A 24,675-nucleotide genomic window follows, 5' to 3' on the forward strand; every position below is an offset into this window, starting at 1 on the left:
GTTTGCATTGTCGGTATTTTGCAGTGTCGGTTATGTAAACTAGATCCATATATAAATATATATATATATATATATTTTTTTTTTTTTTTTTTTATTTATTGACATTTGTTAACCGGGTTAGTCCAGCTGGACCAGGAGCCCTTTTTCAGTGGAGACCCGAGGAGAAAAGCTTCAGTTACAGACAGTTTAAGTATACATAACAGTTTAGTTTACAATTAAAAAACAATTATTATTAGCAGTGCAATTTAAAGCAATTTACAGTGATAAGTTAAGAGGCATAACAGGGATAAGATCAGTAACACAAAACAAGTACTGTACTTCAATTTTTTTTTACACATAGCTGATGTATAACTGATGTGGTAAGGTGTATAGCAAGTTGTAGTATTTTAGGAATAGTACAAATTATGGCGATACTGTAGTGTACTGGCTCACCGGCAGTTTTGCACAGGAGTGGGCGTGGCCAGGGTGATTGACAAGCCTAAAACCTAGGAAGTGGTAAGGAAATGAGGCATGATTGGCATGCCATGTATATTACCCCGTGATGACATGCATGTAATGAATGTAGATGAGCAACTCAGTACTATACATTCCTGTGGTAGTTTTTTTTTTCCTTTTGCAGTGGAAGGCTTAGTTTCAATGTTTGATGATGCACTCAAAAAATATTAAATGGCTGATGATGCAGGTAGAATGGTGACAAACACTTAATGATACTGCTGATAGAGTTGTGATAAAACATCAAGTATTCTGGCTTAGATTAAACATTTTCATCAAACCCACTCATGAGTACCTGTATGCATATGTGCGCGCACGCGTTTATGTGTGTGTGTGTGTGTGTGTGTGTGTGTGTGTGTGTGTGTGTGCAATTGTGCATGTGTGTGTGTGAGCATGTTTGTGCGTACATGTGTGCATGTATTTTTTTCTGTGACCGCTGTAGTACAGCTATTTCTTTTCATGGCTGGCCAGCTTTCATATTGTTAAGTGGCTTGCTCAGAGTTAGTCACACAATAAGTAAGTGGACAGTAAGTGAATTACATTCAGGACTCCAAGATGAGGTTCATTACCAGGTAATCTATGCTACATTGCCTAATTCTAAGTAAGGTAACACAGCTGCTACTTCTGGGTGATGCTGGGGGGGGGGGGGTCTGTGTAAGTCCTACAGCATCTCTTTGCTGTCTACATTTTTGCATGCGAGGTGTTGGTATATGGCAAAGCTTGATGCAATTAGAAGGTTGTCCAGAGCAATTTTTAGAGGAGGTGGAGGAGGAGTAGTGATGCTGTGAGGTAAATATGTCAGACACAAGACAGATTTCCCCTTTCCCACTTAGCAATTATACTCATGCCTACAGAAGCCATACTCTGCTAGGAGAAAAAGCAGAAAAGAGAAAGCAGAGAGGTGAGAGGTCACCTCTGCTTGATTAGGCATGCAGTCGACTCTTTTGTGTTGAATTTATCAGGCCTGTGTGACGTAAACCTGTTTTCCTTTTGTTCACCTTCCATTCGTCTTTTGCTTCATCGCCCTTTCGTCTTCCATTGCATCTCTTTGTAACCTAGGAAACAGTATTGGAGTCTTAGGATACTGGGCATTCATCATCCTTAAAAATGTAATATTCATTGTTGCCAGTACATAAGAATGAATAATACTGTAAAAATAAATAAATAATATAATTCTGTTATTCATGTAGAATTTTAACTGATAATTCTTGGTCTGCTGCATGAACAACAAACACAATACAGAGTAAGCATGCAGGATGACTTTAGAGGAAATACATTATATTAATTACCAGAATAAGGCAAAAACACAGCCAAGTACACATACCTTCTGTTACCCAATCAACATTAAACTTATGGACAAAAAATGTGAAATGATATATTGAAACTTCTGACAAATGGAAAAGGACATTTTTTAACTGTGGAAATTCACACTGAGCCAAAGGCTTGTTTCCATGTTCAAGACTGATAAGCAAGGAAATTAAATAAATCGCCTAATGTTGACCATCCCAGATGCAGATACTGTAAACTATGGAGTGCTATTCTATGGGCAAAAGAAAATAGAACAGAACAATATATCAACAAGCAATCAGAAGGACACTATAACCTACTATTAAAGCCTATGGGATGCAAGTAGGCATTGTAACCTGCGTGTAGATATTAGATGAAAAGAGGGTGTTGTTAATTGTCAATGGGAAATTTTTGATCATCACTAGAATGCATTAACCCTCCACCATAAATTATGTCATGTCATCTGCAATTTCAACCTTAATACTAGAGCTGTAGATATCAGGACAGGCGGGTATTATAATCTGTCTATAAGAGATTGCTGGGTGCCACTAAGGTACTGTAGCTTTCTTGTGTGATGCTGGAATACCATGATGACATGACAGGGCTCCCTATTGAAATGTCAGGACTCAAAATACTGTGTGCCGAGAAGCCAGGAAAAAAAGACCGGGAACACAGGAGAAGAGCGTATCTCAAAAACTTATATATACCAACTCAGAGATCACAATACCTTGGAGAAAAGGGAATATTGCATGATATGGCATCTCAGACTTAGCATATATATATATATATATATATGATCTTTCGGCCATTCTGTCTCCATATTTTGGGACTCACTGTACTGGGTCCCAACATTTCAAATGGTGACCCATGATAGCCTACACTTGGATATCATGAGACAACAGTAGGTTGTTGTAATCTACCTGTGGGGGATTCTAGAGTACAGTGGGATAATATAACTATCCAGTAGAAATTTTGGAGTATCAGTTGGGCCTGTAGTCAGCTGCAGGGGTCATAAAATACCAATGAGGTGTTGTAACCTACTATGAGGATAATGGGTCCATTTTATAAGGATTTCAGGGTGTCATTTGGGCCTTGTAAGCTACAAGTAAGGATCATGGAACATTTGTGATAACTGTATCTTAACTGCGGGAATGTGGGAGTGTACAACATGGATATGGTTCTGTAATCTATATGCAAGGGTCATGGAATGTTAGCAAGGCACTTCAGCATATGTATGAGTAGAGCAGGATGTAAATATTGTCTTGTGACCTGACTCCAAGGCTCATTAGATGTCAGGCTCGTACTGTAACATTTATGTGGGAAGCCTGGAATGTCAGCAGGATAATATAACCTCTGTGAACATATTATGAGAGTCATGAGATGTCACTAGGCTACTACAACCTTTGTGGGGGGAGCACAGGAAGTCTGTATGGTGCTGTACCTGTGGTTATCTGGGCCTTGTTATTTGGGATAGCTTCCCTACTTTTGTCATGTGTAAACTGGAGAAGATTTTAACTTTTCAGGTTCACTTTTCTGATGTTGAACTCCCTGATCACTTTCCCTATGGTAAATCGCTGTCAGTGCAGTCTCTGTTTGCCTGCTGGCAGAGATTCAGTTTGTGTCGGCTGCTTTTCTCTGAAGTTATGTGACCATGATATTAGTATCTGTATATAAGCACTTAGGGGTGTTGACTACAGGGTGTTTGTGCCCTTCAGAAAAAAAAATACTTTCTATACACTTCAGTGATATGTAGCTTTGACCAGTTTGTTTCAGTTGGTTGAATCTTCATGGAATTTAACCTTGATGATGTATAGGAGCACCTTATCGGATATCAGTAGGACACTTTAGACTGCCTCTGGGGAAAGTGAGACATAGGTAGGACCATCCGAGCTACATGCAAGAATCAGAGAATGTCAGTAGGGAACTATAACCCGCCTGCAGAAGTCATGGGATATCAGTATCCTACAATTTGACTGCAGTGGTTAGAAGATGCTGATAAATCACAACAAAGTACTTTGTTCATAGGTTCATAGGTAGTTACTAGGCAATCGGCTCAAGGGCCTAAGTAAGCCTAGCCAACAAGGTTCCCTGGCTTACGCCACCCAAGAAAGTTATTTTCCTGTGCCCCTGTCGAGCAGAGCCACAGAAGTGATCCTTGGGGTGTATTTCCTATTTCCCATCCACTTATCAAGATTTTTCTTGAAGAGTGCTAATGATAAACTTTGCTTGACATAGATGGGTAGCCTGTTCCAGAGTATGGGAAGTCTCTGGGACATGAATCTATCCCACCAGCATGTCCTGTTTATTGTGGTGACAAGGTTTAGGTTCCTAGAGCATGTAGCTTGGAGGGATTGGGATTCCTTTAGGTGTAGCATGTCCAACAGCTCTGGGTTTGACATAGCTTTATATGTTAGGCAGAGATCACCTCAGAGTAGGCGATATGCTATGGAGTAAAGCTGGGGTTTTTTGAGACGATCAGTGTAGGGCATCTGTTTGAAGCCAGTAATCCTCTTTGTGAGGTACTTCTGTGGCCTTTCCAGATGCTGCAGATCTTGTGAGGTACATTCCAAAAGGGGCATTGTACTCTATAATGGGTCTAATGAGTGTCGAGTAGAGGGGAACAATGACCTCTTTTTTCCTAGATGAGAACCCTTTTGTGATGAGGTGTGCCACGTAGAAGGATTTCCTGACTACTGTGGCGATGTGATTATCAGAGAGACTACTGTCCACCTGGGTCCCCAGGTCTCTTATCACACATTCAACATTAAGTAGACTGCTGCCTATGTGGTAGTTCATGGGTACAGAGTTTTTACCAAAGGGGATGACAGTGCACTTTTTGGCATTGAGCTTGAGACCATGGCTCTGACACCAGGCATCTGTCTTAGTGAGGCCCTTCTGTAGGATGTCCATATCATTTGAGGACTCAGCTATGGCTCCTAGTTTGCAATCATCTGTGAACTTTGTAAGCCAAAGGCCTTCTGTGTTAGCCTGTACTTCAGAGAAGTAGATACCAAACAGGAGAGGTCCCAGGATTGAACCCTGTGGTACTCCACTTGTCACTGATTTTAAGTCAGATTTGGAGTCTGCAACATTTACAGTGTGGGTTCTGTCAGTGAGCCAATTGACAGCCCATCTTGTGATGTAGTGATTTATACCTAGTTTAGTGAGTTTAGCTATAATTCCAGAATAGGGGATGGTGTTGAAAGCCTTGGCGAGGTCAAGCTAGGCTGTGTGAACCACCTAACCCTCGTCTACAGCTTTGGTGACTGCCTTAAAGAAGTCAATCAGGTTCAGGAGGCATGATCTGCCTTTCAGAAACCTGAACTGGGTGGGATCCAGAGTTTGGAGGTTACCAGTGTCTTTGTTTATGAGTTCCATGATGATACGTTCCATGGCCTTACAGACCAGGCTCATCAGGCTAATAGGGCAATAGTTCCCAGGATCAGTGGTGGCTCCTCCTTTGTGGAGTGGGATAACTGTTGCTGTGCACCATTCAGTGGGAACAAAGCCTGATGTGAGACTATGATTGAACATGGTGCTTAGGTGGGGAGCCAGTTCATTCTGAAATTCGTCTAAAACGCAGCCTGGGATGTTGTCTGGTCCCATGGATGCTGTGTTTTTGGCTTTAGAGACTGCAGCTTTTACCTGCGTACTTGTGATTACAGGGACTCTGCATTATTCCTATATAGTTATGGGCCCTTTAGGGGTTGGGGGGGGGGTAAAGTTAGCATTGAACCTATCTGTCAGGATGTTGGCAATATCAGTTGCTTCTGTAATTTTCATGCCTTTGTCCTGTAACTCAGAGGAGATCTGGGTGTTGCCATCGAGATTCTTGACATTGCTATTGAATGCTTTGTGGATGTCCCTAGAATCAGTGGTGATTTTGTTTTCGTAGCTAGATTTGGAGGATCTTATAAGGGATCTCAGTTTCATACTGAGGCTGACCAGGGAACTCCCCCTCTCATGGGATTTTACTCTCTTTTGTACCATTTTCTTCCTTCTCTTGTAGAGTTGGTTTATGACAGGGGACCACCAGATTGGCTTCCTTTTTTTGGAGGATAGCATCTTGGTTTGTGGAGCACATGATGTCAGTAGAGCCCAGAGATTTGCCTGTGAGGACCATGGGATGTAAGTGAGCCCCTGTAACCAGCCTGTGAGCATCATCAGACCAGGCAGAAACTAAAGGATCATATGTTCAAGCAGACTACATGTACTTGTATTATAGATCCTGTAACACAAACCATTGTGCTTCAGGTTTGTGTGCACCTGCAACCATGAGTGATAACTATTCATGCAAAGACTATCCTTTGCTGCACACTGCAGCTAACATTGTCTCTACTCATTCAGAACATTTGTCAAAAATGTACTTTGCATGTATACATAGTAAACAATGTCCATGGTGTTCTCCTTAAGCTGTATTATTTCAGCAAGTACATGTATACAACTAAGATATATGTAATATTGGCAAAATTCATATGTTTATTGCAAATTCAACTTGTATTTTTTGCTAAGAATTTTTGTTTTGTTGCTAATGCAGTCTGTATTTTTTGTTATGATTTTTTTTTTGTTGTCTCTGCCTTCTTGGCTCAGGTTGTGGCAGAAAAAGATCTATATACCTCTTCACTTACCCAGATAGCAAATGTAATAACTAAATACAAAGTAATATCAGAAGAGCCCAGTAACTCTAAAGTAGGGATCATGGGATGTTAGTAGTAGTCTATAACCTGTCCACGAGAATCATGAGATGTCAGAATAGGTCAATAACCTACCTGTGATGTTTGTTAATGTTAATTTGTTAATACAGTTTGATTACTTTTGTGTAAATGTAAATTTGCCTATTTCACAAGTGATAATTCAATAAAGGTGTTTAAACAAATAAATAACCTACCTGTAAGGGTCACGGTATGTCAGAAGGGCACTGCAACCTATCTCTGAGAATTATAGAGTGTCAATTAGGGGTCTGTAACCCAACTAAGGATCTTAGAATATCAGCATTACAATGCCCTTGATCATTATGGGATGTCAGTAAGGCACTTTAACTTGCCTGTGAAGATCATGTGATGTCGGTAGAGCCCTGTAACCTGCCTTTAAATCATGCAATATCTGGTGACCTGAGTTCAATTAACAGACCTTGAGGAACAGACTGAGGAGAACTGGGAAATCAGTGCCTATCCAGAGGGGAAGAGAGGGAGGTAGGAAGGGGTCATAAGCAAGAGTGAAACCCCTGGTGGAGATACCAAAGTATATATCCTATTACAAATACCAAGGCTATATTGACAGACATTCTCAGACAATGTCTTACATCATTGCATATCCCTATGGCCACAAGCATGAAGTTGCACTGGGACACCTCAGTCCTCCTTCAGGCATGGAAAGGTTTTTGGATTACATTGCGGGGGGGGGGGGGTCAAGAGTGACTCATTTTATCCAATATTGAGAAAAGGTACCAGTGATAGCCAATGGTCTGCTCCTCAGGGGCCAAAAATTAAAATAATAATAATAAAAAAAAAATGAAGTGGAACCTGGTTACCTGTTTCTGAATCCTGGAATGTCTGTAGTACCCTCTAATAGACCCTGTATATTAGTGTCATGAAACCTGCCTGTGATGATCATGAGATTTAGTAGGGTAATGTCACCTTTCTGTGAAGATCATGATATGTTATTAGGGTCATTTATAATTCTTGTGGGGATCATGTGATATCAGTAGGGTTCTGCAGCCTGCCTGTGAAAATCATTGGATGTCAGTAGGTCCCTGAATTCTGCTTGTGAGGATCATGGAATATTAAGTAAGGTAATGTAACCTGCCCGTAAGGATCATAGGATATCAGTAAGGCCCTGAATCTGATCTGTCAGAATCATCTCTCCCTCTAATTGCACTGTATCCGCTTACTTCTTTTAGGGCAAAAATTCTGGAGTCCTGCAAAACTGTTTATCTGGAAGAGTCTTACATCTAGGTTGGTTAAACAGTAATAATGCTCATACCTCTCAACCTCTTAGTGAAAGAAATCTGGACAACGCCCACCAAAATGGGGGGACAAAAGCCCAAAAATAGGAACATATTTTAAATATTGCTCTTATAAACTTAGAAAGTTGCTAGAATAACAGGGTTTGTTTTAACATACCTTTCCTGAAGGATTTGAGGTCTGAAACTCAAATGTACCTTATTATTTAGTGACTTTATTCCTCAGATCATCCCAGTAATTTGCTGGAAAACCACAGATTTTATGAGAAACAGACCAAAAATATGAACCAAAAATCTGGACATTCTGCAAAAATCTGGACAGTTGAGAGGTATGATGATGCTTTAGAACGTCTTCATGTCCATCTCACCATTAGTAACTGTTTATCTGGAGAGTCTTACAGCTTGGCTGGTTGAACAGTATGATGCTTTAGAAATTCTTCATGTCCAGTTCACCATTAGTAAAATCCCTTACCACAGTATAGCCAGATATAGAGCTCTGTGACCCTAAATAAGCCACGGTGGTGGTGCTGCAGTAGCTTTGTCACCTCACAGTAAGACACTGTCCGGTTCGATTCTCAGCTAGAGCGTCTTCTGCGTGGAGACATGCGTGAATGGGTGTACCTTCGTTGAAGGTTGTGCGTCAGGGCTGGTAACTCGGTACGTAAAAATCAACTACCAATGATTAGCGGACCTGAGTTCCGCTGTGGCGACCCCTAACCGGGAAAAGCCGAAAGACACAACAACAACAACAACCTACTTACAAGAACTGGAATCATTCAGCATTAAGACCAATACCATTTTCTTTGGTAATTGTAACTATCCAACTGTAGACTGTGTAGCCTGTACCATCACTAGATTACAAGCACAGAGATTCCTGGACTTTGTTAATACAAATACCTGGAACAACTAGTGAGAGTACCCACTAGGGAAAACAACATCCATGACCTTGTCTTTGTCAATAAGGATGAGTTGTGCTCCACCCTTTGTTTATCATCTTCACTCATCAGGTCAGACAATAAAACTGTTTCCCTTGAAATAAAATTGAAACCTGAGACACCAGTGGCCCCCAAAACCTTTAGGCATTTCCCCAAGGTAAACTTCCTACTTCTAAATGATACTCTGGTAAGTTCTGAAATCTCCCCAAACCCAGTAAACTCCACTGAGTATGCGTAATTGTATACCATTGACTTGTACCAGCATGTCAACAACTGCAGTGAAGCAGCTGTAGCCTGTAAGAACAACCATAGTGCTAATCCTAAAAACAAACCTCCCTGGTAAACAACATTAACAAACGTTACAATAAAAGAAAGAGAATTATAGCCTTGCATCAGGCTAGATCCATCGCCATCATCATCATCATCATCATCACCATCGCTAAAACAAATAAGCAGCTCAGGAGTTTAATTAAAACCACCAAAGCTAAGTTTGAGACAAAAGTAGCCAGCCAAGCCAAGGGCAACCATACAGCCTTCTTTAGCTATGTTCACAACCTCAAGAATACTACACAGCAAACTGCTGAGCTGATTTTGAGCACCACCACCTACATCGAAGCTGAAGATATAGCAAACTTACTAGATGATAATTTCAGCTCCAATTTAACCTCTCGTTCTTTCCCTTTTGTCACACAAGAAACTCCAGGTACTCCCCCCCCAGCTTTCATGCAGGACCAAGTCCTGAAAGCCCTGTCAAAGGCCAGGCATACTGCATCAATGGGCCCTGACAGTATCCCAGGATATATTTTAAATAGCTTGAAGCAATATTTATCTATACCCCTAACAATGCTGTTCAACCTCAGCCTCCACACAGGCTTTGTACCAAGTTAATGGTGGGCAGTAACAGTTATACCTCTTCAGAAGGGAGGGTTATCCACTGACTCAGCTAATTACTGACCCATAAATCTGACTAGCCTCATTTGTAAGGTCATGGAAAGACTCATCATAGACTTGATCATTAAGGACACAGGGAACCTCCAAAGACTAGAACTATCCAAGTTTGGGTTCATCTAGGACAGGTCTTGCTTATTCAACCGTGGGATTACTTTGAAAAGGTAAAAAAAAAACAATGGATTAAGGCAAGATGCTACACACTGCCTACCTAGATTTGGCAAAGAATTTTGAGACAGTACTTCACTCAGGTATAGTAGGGAAGCTTAACAAACTAGGAATAAACCCGTATGTCACCTGCTGGATTGCCAAACTGGCTGATAGATAGGATTCAGGAGGTCAAGATAGGGGAAGTTACCTCCACAAAAAGATCAGTCACACAAGTAGAGTCACACAGGGCTCAGTGGTGGGACCTCTCCTCTTTGGTATCTACTTCTCTGAAGTAAAGGCAAATGTCAAGAATATCTGGCTGACAAAGTTTGTGGATGACTGCAAGTTAGGAGGAGTTATTGAATCCTCAAATGATTTGGCCATTCTGAAGGAAGGCTTTTCTCAAACAAATACTAGTACCAGAGCCATGGACTAAAACTAAGTGCCAAACATGCATTATTTTATCCCTTGGGAAATCTACTACATATATGATAACATATGTGGACACTAACCTAATATTTGATCAACATGTGCCCCCAGTGTAAAAAAACAGTCCTTCAATATTGCACAGCTTATAAGCAAAGCGATAACTTCCAGGTCCAGGAATGTCATTACCCTCCCCCTTACCCCCCTTACTTCACTCTCATCAGGCCATTAATTGAGTATTTATTTATATATTTATTGCTTTTGACTACCAGGAAGGTCCGATTGGGCACAAGTCCCATTTTCAGTGGAGGCCTAGGAAGAAATGTTAGATTTTACAGAATGGGTAGAAGACAGTTATACAGGACTCACATAATAAATGTACATTTATTTTATTTATTTATTTATTTATTTCATTTTATTTTATTTTACATTTGTTGACTGGGCTAGTCTAACTGGATATATGTCCATTTTCAGTAGAGGCCCGGGGAGATAAGCTCCGAAGTTAAAAAGAATTTACATTAAAGAACTACATGAAAATTACAGAGTAAAATAAAACATTATAACTGGTGACATGGTTATAATAGTGTAAAAATGCAGTAAGTAGCATATAAATTGTAAAATATTGTTGCAAAAATATTGTTACAAGTGACATTCTGAGAGAATGCTAGCATAATGTACAGTAAATAGAGGATAAAGGAAAGTAAGACGAGAATAGCAGTTCTGTGAGTACATGTAGTGGTATAACATGGAAAGAATATGTATAAAAAAACACTTTTTATGAAGTAGATTTAGGGTTCTAAAGGTCTAGAATGTAGTCAGGTGTCCGGACCTAGAGTTAGTCAGGATTAGTACAGGGACACAGCCATTGTGATTTGAGGTAGAGCTTAAGTTTCTTTTTAAAGAGAGATTTAGAGGGAATAGTAGAAAGTTCAGAGGGAAGCAGGTTCCAGTGTTTTCCAACAGTGTTAGAAAAAAGGGAATCTCCAGCCTTGTTGTTGTTTGCTTTGTCAATATTTACAAGAAGTTTGTGTACGGATCTTAGGGACTTTAGGTTATGGTAGGGGTAAATAAGAGTAGATAGTATAGGTGTTTTGTCAGGCTGATATAGGATTTGATGGGCTATGGCTAGTTGATTAATTTTGAGTTGCTGCTGAAATTCAAGCCAGCCTAGTTGCTTTAAATTAGTGCAGTGGTGGGTTCTGTAAGGGTTGCCTGTAGCAAATCTGGCTATGTTGTGGTAGGAGTGTTCTAATTTCAAAAGATTCTTTTTTGATAAGTTAGTAAATATGGGTGAGGCATAGAGGAGCGGAGAGATAAGGTGGGAGTGGGCAATAGTTATCCTAGAATCTGGAGTGAGGAAAGATTTGATTCTGTACAGAGAGCCTATTTTTTTATTGATAGTTTTCAAAGTGTTGCTTATATGTATATCGAAGTTAAGGTTGTTGTCAATGGTAATGCCTAGTAGTTTGGTAGTAGGATCTTGTGATATAGGTGTGCCATTTTTAGATGTTATTGTAAAGTCTATATGGGGAGATTTACTGGAAGGTGTGAAGAGAAGGAGTTTAGTTTTTTTGGGGTTAAGTAGGAGACAGCGTTGTGAAAACCATTCTTCTACAGAATTAAATATGTGTTGTGTGAGGGAGTGAAGATCTGATACAGATGTGGCTGAGCAAATTAGTGTAGAATCGTCTGCATATTGTATGCATGTAGCTTGGGGAACTACTTTGTGGAGGTCATTGATAAATAAAGAAAATAGGAGGGGGCCCAGTATAGACCCTTGGGGGACACCAATGTTAACAGGTAGCTGGAAAGATAGAGTGGAGTTCCAGAGTACTGCTTGATGTCTGTTATTTAAGTAGGATTTGAACCAGTTAATAGGTTGGGTTTCAATTGACAAAGATTGAAGAATGTATATGAGTATTTGGTGGTTGACCATGTCAAAAGCCTTCGACAGGTCTAAGAAAAGTGCAGAGGAAAGGGTGTTATGGTTGCGATTTTTGTTGATTGTGTCTGTAAAGGAGAAGAGGGCAGTGGTGGTACTGTGGGAAGGTCTGAAACCATGTTGGGTATTAGAGAGTAAGTTATTTTGGAGAAGATGGTCAAGCAGTTGCTTGTGGATACACCTTTCCATAATCTTAGATAAGAGAGGGAGTAGGGCTATAGGGCGGTAGTTAGAGATTTCAGTAGAATTTCCACCCTTATGAAGAGGAATAATATGGGAGACTTTCCAAAGTTTAGGGACATATCCCTCTGTGATGGTTCTGTTGATCAGTATGGAAATTGGGTAGGCTATGGAATTGGCTGCTAATTGCAAGTATTCTGCAGGTAGTAGGTCAGCAGAGGGAGTACATGATTTGAGTTTTTTGATAAGGGAGAGAATGTAGGTTGTTGGGACAGGTTGGAAAAGAAATGGGGGAGGTGGGTTTAAGTTGCCATTAGATATAGTTATGTTTTTGCTAGATAGTTGACTGGCTAGGGTTTGAATTGTTTTGGTGAAATAGGAATTAAAGTCATTAGCAATTTGGTTGGGATTCTTTATGTCAGAGCCTTGTGGGTTGGGTGTGATAGGTTTACTAGGCTGTAGTAACTGATTTATATTTGCCCAGAACTTTTGTGGGTTATTTTGGCGAGTTTGCTGAGATTTCAGGTAATAGTTTTTTTTATTGGTCATTATTGATTTTTGGTCTCATTTCTCAGTTGTTTGTAGTGTTGGTAATCCGTTGTGTTTTTAGTTAGGCGAGATCTGTTCCAGATTTTATTTCTGAGATGGATTTTTTGCTTAGTTTCTTTCGAGAGCCAAGGGGCAGATTTAGTTCTAATTCTAAAAGAGCGAGTGGGGGCATGGTAGTTGAGTATGGCCAGAAAGTTAGCATTAAAGAAATCTACAGCTTCATCAAGAGAAAGGTGTTTTAAGGGGGACCAGTCACATGTATTCAGTTCACTTTGAAATAGCTCCAAGTTGAATTTTTTTTTGGTTCTGATTGTTCTAGTTATGTTTTGGGTAGGTGGGTTGGTTTTAAGCCTGATAATGTAAGTTAATAAGTGATCACTTATATCATTAGGGAGGGTTCCTGTATCATATGGGGTTGATAGTTGGTGAGTATCCAGTCTAAGGTGCTTTCTATTTTGTTAGTTTTATTTGTTCTAGTGGGGGAGGTGATAGTTTGAGAAAATCCATAAAGGTTAATATGGCTAGTAGGGTGTTCATTGTTGCAAGATCGCCAACCAATGTTTACGTCATCTAGGATAATTGTTTCTTGGGGTAAATTTAGTGATAGCCAACATGGGATGTTTTCGATGGTAGAAATATTATTTCCTGGGGGGACATAGATGCAGATAATAAAGATAGATCTGACTGAGTTTAGTTTAAGTTTGGTAATAAGAATTTCAGCATTGGAGTCCTGAGGAGGTTTTTGGTGGAAAGTGGTTATTTGAAGGCTAGATTTAAATAAGATAGCTACTCCACCACCTTTTTTTGGTACCCTGTCAAGACGCAAGATATTATAGCCAGGAGGGATGATTTCAGTGTCTTTTGTTGACGGTTTTAACCAGGTTTCTGTTAGGCAAATAATATCAAAGGAATAGAGTTCTAAGAGAGCATGGAGTTGTGTTGTTTTGTTATTAACACTACGTATGTTGAGGTTAGCTATTGAGAGTGAGTTGTTAAGTTTTTTAAGTAGGGGGTTAGCAGTGGGGTTTAGGTTAAAGGTCTGATTTATAGAGGAGCTAATTGGACCTGGGTTTGGGTGAATATCGCCATCAACTAGTGAGAGTAGTAGAGTTAAATATGCAGAGTTTGTATATTTACTTTGAGGAAGGGGTAGTCTTTTAGGATTTAGGTGAATATATTTTATGTGGGTTATCCTATGATATTTAGATATAAGATAGCTAGGTGTGGAAGTAATGTTGATGTGATGGTATTGGTAGGTAGGAATTGAAGAGGTAGCTTGTTTAGTTGGGTTGGGAAGGTGTGATAGTAGTGGGTGTTCGTAGGAGGTTATAAGGTGTGCTAATATTAAAGGGGGAAGAAGTGAGAGCATGAGTAAGGTATGTTTGAGTACTAGGGTGGGGAGTTTATACATTGTAAAGGTGGGTATTGAGTTCTAGTTACTAGTTCAAATGTAGTGGGTGTGGTATTGCAAGGCAAAGATAATGGTGGTTTGTGAGAGGGAGTGGTTAAGAAAGAAATTACGGAGGGAAAAGAGTAGATTGGTTAGTGGTGGTGAGGTGGAGGTGAAATACATAGACTAATAATGATACGACAGTTAATTAAAAAATAATAAATGTACGTACATAGAATAGTGAATGAACATACATAGAATTGTAATGCTATGACAGTTAATGTAAACATGGCAGTTAAATGAAGAATACAGTAAAATATTAGCTAATATCAGGTTTATAAGAGTCTAATTATTTTCAAATGGAATCAGCTGAAAATAGATATTGAGTAGGAGACAGTGAAGTAATTCTAGGATGAAGATTGTTACAAGTTATGAAGGAGTACTGAGAAGGTCCAGGTATAAAAGAGACAGAAATAGTAGTGGAGAGGGGTAGATGATAGATAGTTACAGGTGGTGAAGAAATAGCTGTATTATGGCCAGTTACATAAAAGAGTGGGGACAGTAAGGGTCTGGAGATTTTCCAGGAACATCACTTGTACAGAGCTGGCAGCTGAGTAAGTAAGACTTTAGTTGAGTTTTAAATGATTTTAGGGAGTGTTCTTGTCATACTATACTGATTTGCCAGCAGAATTGTCAGGTCTGGATACATGTAATAAGTATTCGTCCAATTAATATACTGCCCTGGAAGGGTTATATATTTTTATGAGGTTGTAAATAGCTGAACAGTTGTTAGGTTTATACACAGGTTTATACACAGTTTATACACAGTGTTATGGATTTGTGGAAGTTGTGAATAGGTTAGATTATCTGGGTATTCCAGCCAGTGTGATTCCCTTAGGGCAGCACAGTGGTGGGTTCTGTTTGGAAGGCTGGTGGCAATGAATCATGCTATTTTGTAGCAACACTGCTCAAGTTTGTTTTGCAAGGTCACTGTTGTAAGGATGGGAGCAGAATACATTAGAGCAGACAAGAGGAAAGAAGAGAGAATGTGCTTTCTTATCGTGCCTGAGAGGAAAGGTTTCATAGAAATAATGTAATTTTTGGTGTATTTTTTTCACTATGTTTTGGATGTGTTTCTCCAAATTTAAGTACTCATCTAGACAGATGCCTAGTAGTTTAGTATGTGTGACAAGCTCAATTTTTCTTTTGTTGGAGGAGGTAACTGAGAAGTAGGTTATGTTGATTGAAAGCTGTTTAGAAGTAAATAGGATTAGTTTTGATTTACTGTCCAATGTACCACCAATATACTACTAGGCAGCATAATGCCTCCTTTGCCATGTATCTGACCAGGCACATGAAACAACTAGTAAACCTACACAGGATGTTCACATTAGCACTGCCTCAGTGGCTTATGGGTTCCATGCCTGCACAAACCCACACTGGCAGCTTTCCAGAGCTCAGAATTTCCTTCTCCTACTCCTTCTGTGATAGGGTTTGTCTTAGCCCAGTGGTGTGCAACGTCCGGCCCTTGACGCAACACCATCCGGCCCCCAGAGAGTAACCAAATATGTTTTAAAAAAGTGAACAAATGCTATGCCTTACTCCAATCACAAACTTTCCAGCACGTGTTTACTTACCTAATTGACTGCAGTTATGCACACCTCTAATTTTAACTGCGGAAGTAGCTATTCTTTGTTGTATATAACTTGTAGTCTGTAAAGAGTAATACCTTTCTGTAAGAGTTTGTAATAAGTCATGGCTGCAAGCCAGAATAAAGTTAAATGGAACGCTAATGTAGAAAACAGGCAATTTCATGACTGCTGTCTTACGTAAAAATGCCAGTCACCTGTACCTATTGTTAACTCGCAACGACTTACTATGTTTTGAGGTGGCATACAGATGCATTAAGAATTAATGTAATGGCCCTCCCCACAAAAAGGTTGTGCACCACTGTCTTGGCCTCTCACATAGGGAAGCCTAACTCCTATTACAGAAAGGTAATTATTCAGTCTTTTATTGCCAGCTGTAAGACTCACACAGTTGACTCTCCTCAACAGCCTGCATTGGTGCATTACAGATTCCAGACTCAGATAAAAAGCCTTTGGGAATTTCCCTTCATCTTTATTATTATACACTTTTGATTTCTGTCTTATTTTAATAATAACTATATATATATATATATATATATATATATATATATATATATATATATATATATATATATATATAGTTCCACTTCATAATCTCAAAATACTGAAATCTCGAATTTCAGTATTTTGAAACTGTAAAGTCGAACCATCCACAATCCCGAAACCCACAATCATGACTCACACAATCACAAACATACATACACCATATGCCACACAACACACACACCATTTTACCCAAACCACACAAATCACATAACCACACACTACATGTAAGGAGGGGGGCAAGCCCCCAGCACCAACCATGTGGGGGGGCTGCTCCCCCTCCCACACCCCCCTACTTATATATGCCAACTCCAAGATCGCACATAACGAGAAAAAAAAATCACACCACAGCATTCTACACTCGCTCGCACACACACACATACAAATACACATCACACATACACATACACAAATACCAACACATCCATCACTCACATCTCAACTTACACCTCCCTAACCTAACCCACATGTACAAGTCAGAAAAGCGCTCACATACACTTACTTACCTGACATTCCGAACACCATCCCAAACAAACACTTCACGTAACGTACCGAAAATACATAAGCACAGATTTGATATATTCAAATTCGCTCTTATGCACCTTCGGCATTCTGAATTTTCAGCGTCATGGTTTCGAAATGCTGAAATTCGAGATTTCAGCATTTCGAGATTGAGATTTCAGCATTTCGAGATTATAAAGTGAAATTTTATATATATATATATATATATATATATATATATATATATATAAGTCCTAGGTGTCATAATCAACGACAACCTAAAATTTAATCTACACATCCAATATAATATCAGTAAGACCCACAAAAAACTAGGACTTCTTTACCAACATAAACACTTCTTTTCCCTCCCATAAAAACAAGTACTCGCGTCCACCTATCTACTTCCTTCTCTTGTCTATGGTGCCCAACTACTTGCCAACCTCCAGTCCTCACTTAAAACTAAACTAGAAATGTGCTATAACAAAATAGCCAAATTTTCAACAGGTTCACATCATTCCACCCATCACTACGCACCCCTAAACTGGCTAGAATTCCCCCACTATCTCACTTATCTCCAACTTTCCACCACACACAAACTTCTCACAAAACTTCAGGATTGCCTTACCCTAAGTTCCTTGTTTTCCCATTACAAACCCAGCAGGTCCCTATGATCCAAGAACCTGCTTCTTCTTCAAATCCACAAACTGAAACTACCTGCAGGCCACCTACTTTACTCTTGGTCAATAGCGAAAACCTGGAACAGCCTTCCTATAGCCATTCACACAATTCAGAGCACAAGTGCTTTCAAGACAGCTCTCTGAAACCACCTTCAATCCAAATGGCTCTGTAAGTGCACTAAGCCTCTACCTCCCTTAACCTAGCTCTTTAATACCCTCCTATCGTTCCACATATTCTGCCTCATCCATCATCCCTATTCCCTGCCCTTTCCTCAAGTACTTTTATACCATCCTATTACTCCACGCTTTGTCCTCATCTACATCCCACTGTCTTGCCCTTTCTAAACTTACTACATCAAATTCCCCTTTACATTTTACCTCTACTCTTTTTCTTATAGTTTGCCTTCTTTCTTCTTACTCTCATCCCATCACCTTTACCCTTTTCACCAGGCATCCCCCATATCCTGCTCCCTACATCTTCTCCCACTTCTTTTCTCTTACTCCCTACTCTAGAATTTGGCTGCTAGAAAACTCACAATGTAACTGTAGCGTGAACCTCTCAAACAATACACTAGCCATAGTATAACTCCTACTGCTATATCTGCTATGTAATAATAATACTGTGTTTGTTCTTCTGAATGTTTACCTTATAAAATTTTAGTGTTTATCTATGCATAAGTTTTCTGTGGAACTATTCTATGTAATTAGATTATATACTGTGTTTTTCCCTTTAATGTAAAGATTGTAGAAAATAAAAATGTTTTTATTCATTGTAGAAGTTTCTTGTGGAGCTTTTCTCCCCGGACCCCCACTAAAAATGGGCTCTTCTTGGCCCAGTGGACTGTCCTGGTCAACAAATGCCAGTAAATAGATATAAGCTAGAGTTTTCACCTGTAATGGAGGCCCATGGGATATATGCAAATGTCCCCTTAAGGACATCAAGTGTGCTAGCTACATGGTTTCTGAATGTCCATGACTATTTTACTTTTTTAGACTTTCTGTTATATTTTATACAGTTTAGCCTATTTGCTGAGTGGGAACGTAGTTTGTATTTTCTATTATTGCTGCCCTTAGTCAAACCTTAATAATGACAGTGTATTATTTTGGCTGGTGTTTTTTTCCCAGACTTGATAGATCCTGATACCGCTGCCCCCCATCAAATCCAGTTGCACCTAGAAAAGAAAAGAAAACAACACAAATCTGTCTCAGTTTGTGGTTTGTGAATCTGTTGTTGATTTAAGCTGGACTGCAGACCACCTACTTTTTTCTCTATTACCCTGTGGTTTGAGCTATATGGTACAGGGGTGAGACATCCTCCGTGCTACTCCAGTATCTGGTCCAGGTATGGGAGAACCAAACCCTTTGGGTGCAGGAGAGATCCAGGATATGATCGACCTTTGCCTGACAATACTCTTTCCCCAGATATTTTGCCCTATCGCCAGTGTAGTTCATAGTAAGAAGAAACAGAAACTTTACCACATGACAAAATATTAGGTTATTACCATGTATAGGACTAATGTAGTTTCCTTAGCTAAAAGTGTTTTATTGTCACCTAATCTTGGAGACTATACTCCTATTCAGAATGATTATGGGGCTACCTTTTCTAGAGATCAGTCTTGTGACACAGATTTTGATTGAAACTCTGGTGCAGACAGTAGTGGACACTATGAGCCCATCCAATCTGATTCTTTGGAAAGTGAACATATTCAAAAACCCATCAAGTGTTTACCTTTCCACAGATGTTAGCTAGATTTAGAGATTTATTTGACTGGATGCAATCTGGAGCTATGCCAGAGATTGGCAGAGTTTATGATCTTACTGAGGATAAATTCCAAATGTCTTTTTCTGTTCCACCTCTTACTGACTTTAGATGTCAATAAAACTGCATGTAAAATCCGTTTGGTTAGTGAACCAATTCCTAAAAAAGCTATGAGGAAATTCAAGGTGTATTCTGATCTTGTGACTGTCTTTGCTCCTTTGTCAGCTGACCCATCAACTATTTATTCAGCTACCAACTCTAACAAGTGAGTTTTGGCATCTTCTAACACTACACTCATCATCATCATCATCAAAATCCCCCTTTTTTCCATTTTTTTCTACACAGGGTCAGCGTAAAGTGCTAACTGTCACCATCTTTCTCAATTCAATGCCACACTCTTGAGTTCTTCAACACTCATGGCTGACTGTCACAGATCTTTCAAAAATCCATCCACCTCTTTGCTGGACATCCTCGCTTCCTCTTACCTTCTTTCCGTCTGTCCCAAATCTTTTCCACCAGATTGTCTTCTGCTTTTATGCACATGTGCCTGAACCATCATAATCTGTTCTCGTTGATCTTTTCTGCAATTGGAACTACTTTGGCTTCTGCTCTTATGTTGTCATTTCTTCATCTGTCCCACAGTGTGCATCCTACCACACTTCTCAGGCACTTCATTTCCATAATTTCTAGCTTCCTCATCTGCTGTGCCTTTACTGCCTAGGTTTCTGTACCATACAGTAGACTGGCCACACCACTGCTTTGTACACCTTACTTTTCAGCTTCTTTGGCATTCTTCTGTCATAGACTATACCTGACACTCTATGCAAGTTGGCTGCAGCCCCTCTGATTCTAGCGTTGACCTCTTCATTCAGACTTCCCTTTTCCTGAACCACCCCTCCCAGTATTTGAACCTATTTACCAATTCCACTATCTTCCTTTCTATTTCAGTTCTGAGTTTCTTCTGATTTCCCCAATTTCTGCCATCACCACTGTCTTATCTGTGCTTAGTTTCATCCCATATACCTTCAGTTTTGCATTCCATTCCCCTAGTCTGTCTGTAACACCACATCGTCTACATACAGCAATTTTGTTGATTTGTCCCCTCTGACCTGTTTGTTAATGTAGTCCATCACCAGTATGAACAGCAGTGGGTTCAGAGCTGAACCCTGGTATACACCCACTCCCTCTGGGAAGTCCTCTGTGAGAACGAACATTGTTCATACTTGAGTCATTGGGTCCTTGTACATAGCCTGCACTAATTCTATCAATGTTTCTGGATCTAGGCACCACCACAGTACTGCCCAAATCAGCTTTCTTGAGACCTTGTCATATGCTTTCTCCAAGTTTAGGAATGCCCAGTTCATAGGTTCATAGGTTAGTACTAGGCTAACTGCCCTTATGGGCTATTTTAAGCTTATCCAATTACCCGATGTCAGAATCAAACCCTGCACCTTGTGCTTCTAAGGTAAGCACCTTAACCATTACGCCAATCTCCCACCAAGTTACACCAAACTCCCCTCATCTCTAGCTTCTTCTCAACTATCTTTCTCACTGCAAACATCAGGTCACTTGTGCTGCATCCTGATCTGAATCCAAAATCCTCATCTCCCATCTTGCATTCTACTGATCTGCATATCCGTTTAACACTACACTGCCAGACAAAACTGGTAAGTGGTTAGAAGCTCAGGAAGAAAAAAGTTAGCTCAGTCTAGTATTTAGTCTTTAGAATTTTAAATTATCATAGCTTCATGTGAAAATTTATTTTACAATGTGCTTAGAGTTAGATAGCTTTGCTGCATCCTTACCTGCTGAACAGCAGTCTTATATGAATGACATTGTTTCTAATCTGACTCAGGTTTTGATACATGCTTTGAGGAGTGTCTTAGAAGGTGTGGGCACTATTTCTAGAAATGAATCCACTTCTTGTTTTATTGAGAAAATATGCTTGGTTACACAACCAGAATTTTTCTGAAGATTTAGAAAAATGACATTTTGAATGTTCCTTTAAGTTCTGAATTTGTGTTTGGTACTGCTGCCACCCATATTCTCAATGGGACAATAGAGGTAATTTAATGCATTGAGTATCAGGAATGTTTCATTTTCTCAGGTTCTTCCCTAAAACGGCATCCAAATTCAAAGGCAGAACAAACAAAAATCCCTGCTTAGTAAGAGTCAGGGTACCAGGAGGAAATGGCAAGAGGATCATGCTTCCAAACCAAATAAAAGCAGCTTCTTTCCCCCCCAAAAGATTATTTCCCTCCTAAATAATGATTATAAAAAACTCAGGGAATCCTGTCCCTCCTCCCCTTTCTCTTTCCCCAGGCTTTAGATCTATCCAGCTGCCTGGCCCCCCAACAATCTCAGACAAGTGGGTGCCGAAAATAATTCAGTGAGGATATTCTTGGCAATGGACTGAAAATCCTCCACCTTCATGTAAATCCTTACACTCCAGCAAGACCAGATTCATCCATTTTCTCTTGTACACATTTACAAGTTGCAAGCAATAGTTATAGAACCAGTTCTTGTACCCCAAAAAAGAAAAAAAAAGGATTTTGCACCAGAATCTTTTTGGTACCCAAAAAGGAGCTGCCATGGAGACAAGTGTTAGCTTTATCACACCTAAATACCTTTCTGAAAGCACCCAAATTCTAAATGCCCATTTGCTAGACAATCCTATCCCTTCCTCTGAATATGGTTTTATGGTGACTTTACCTCTGAAGGATGCTTATCATTGCATTCCAATTGTCCCCAGTTTCAAGGTGATCCTACAAATGTCCTGACACACACCCTCACAAATAATTGTTTTCCTTGGATGTAAGATGGATACTGAAAAAAGTATGGCCTTTCAACCAGAAGACAAAGTCCTAACTGCTCAGGATGTTTTCAGGGATTTCACTCTTAAAAAAAGCTGCCTCCACATGAGAGTTTCTTAAAATTTGAGTCCTTATGACATTAGTGATTCTGTTGACACCACTTACCAGACTCTATATAAGAAAGTTCAATATTACTTAAAGAAATATTGGATCCAGCACTTGCTTCCCTTGGAGTTTCAGGTGTCAGTACCAATTTTTGTGAAATGAGAGTTACAGTGGTGGAGGGGGATCAGATGTCACTCTGCCCAGACCTGCCTTCTCCCTCCAGACCCCAGATAAATCAGTCCAGATGAACTTATCAGATTTTGCATGGATAACAGTGTCCATGGGAGTTTAAGGTGAATGTGGTCCTTTGGATGCTACAAAGCACATAAATGTCAAAGAAATGTTAGCAGTGATTTAAACCTTAAAAGGCTTTCATCACTTATGGCATCTAGGTTCTCTTTTATTGGTCACAGGCAACACCACTGTCATGTGGTACCTGAACAAACAAGGGTGTACAAGGCCATACCCACTTTGCCAGTCTGCAATGATGGTCTGAGAGCTAGGTTTGAGAGCTAGGTTTGCAGCATTCTCTGAAACTTCAGGCCTCATATATCCTGCCTGAGAAAAACCTAGTAGTTGACAAGCTAAACAGATCCTGGATGGATCTCACAAGTGGAAACTCAGGACAGAGGTCTACCTGGATTTGGTCTAGATGTGAAGAACACTTCAAATATTTCTTGTCATCTAATTCCAAAACAGACAGTTGGAAAAATTTGGTTTAAGATGTCCTTGCAGCCATGCTTGGAAGACAGAAGTATTCTCATTTCCTTGGATGGAAATATTCCTTTACGCATTTCCACCCTTGCACCAATTCCCATAGTACTTCTGATGATCCAGAAAAAAATTTCCAAAGATCACTCTTGGTTCTCCCTTTTAGAGTTGGCCAAGGGCAATTGCCATAAGCTTGTCACACTCTGGATCTGCTCATATAGTGACAGGGGCAAATGGTGCACCCCAGCTTAGAGCAAGCAGTTGCTACTGACAGCCTGGATGTTCCATAAGAATGCACAGCAGTTAACAAAGGAGACAAGAAAACCTGCAACTAGAAAATCTTATGTTTCTAGATGTTGCCAGAGAACCTGGTGTGGTGTCTTCTCCTGTGATTTTGAAATATTTGTGTGAGCTACTCAACAATGACTTATCACAGGCATCTATTAAGGTGCATAGTGTGGCCATTTCAGCTTGTCTGCCATGCAGCCCCCTATTTATTCTCTATTTGTGGTCAAACAATTTATGAAAGCAGAGTTGTGCAAATTCCACCACCATGGGATCTCAAATTTGTTTTAGAAAAATTACCATTATCTCCTTGTTAACCTGCCTTTTAGGCTAATTTGAAGTCCATGATTTGGAGAACTGTTTTACTTATTGCTAGGACATCTGCAAGGCAAGTCTCTGAGATGCAAGATCTCATGGTGAGCAAACTTTATATGATTTACCACATAAGGACAGGGTTATTTTACACACTAATTCTTCTTTCATGCCAAACTTTGTTTTTGAATTTACACTGAATCAAGTGATCAATCTCCCAGTTTTCCTTCTGGAACCTAACAGCAAGGAGGGGAAGATTCTGTATATCTTAGATGTCCACAAGTAGCTCAGCTACTGCCTCGACAGAACTAAGCCCTTTAGGAAAGATAAACAGCTGTTTATTTCCTCTTTTTGGGCTAAGAATGATCAACCTGTCTCTAAGCAAACAATGGCTCACTGGTTGTCCTCTGCAATTGTTTTTTGTTTCTCCTACCACAGTAAATGTTTTCTATGCAAGATTAAGGCACATTCCACCTGATCTTTATCCTTTTTGGTGGCATATCGGAGAGGACAGGACTCTAGAAACATTCTAGAGGAAGCAATCTGGCATTCTGTTCGTACCTTTGTAAAGCACAACAACTGGATTCCTTCTCAAGTTCCAGAGCAGGGTTTGAGAGGCCCATTCTCCAGGGGCTCCTGGTTCCTTGCCTTTCCTCTTGTCAGGTAGGGTAAACTTTGGAAATCTACCAATATGCCACTGAGGCAAAGTGACTTATGAACATACGCATAAGTCCTACTTATCTGTAACAGTAGATATTCAAATACCATAGTGCCTCAGTGGCTGAACCCACCTACCATCTCCTTTATTTTTTATATAGTTCAATGGTATCCAAACTTGTTGTGCTGTTGGTTGGTTTTGGTCATTTGTGTTGGTGTTTTGTGGCTGCAGGTTGAATGGTTTCAGTCAGTTCTTGCTTCTTGACCTTCTTGGTTTGGCCTACTTAGAAGTTAGCACTAAAAGCCTGAATAAATATCATTCTGTAACATGAGTTAAACTTCCCCTGAAGGGAGAAGCTTAGCCAATGCCCTATTACAGAAAGTCAGAGGAGGGGATTCTGA

This window comes from Protopterus annectens, chromosome 7.part0 (genome assembly GCF_019279795.1).
Source record: "Protopterus annectens isolate FY-2018-M chromosome 7.part0, PAN1.0, whole genome shotgun sequence".
NCBI classification, from domain to species: domain Eukaryota; kingdom Metazoa; phylum Chordata; order Ceratodontiformes; family Protopteridae; genus Protopterus; species Protopterus annectens.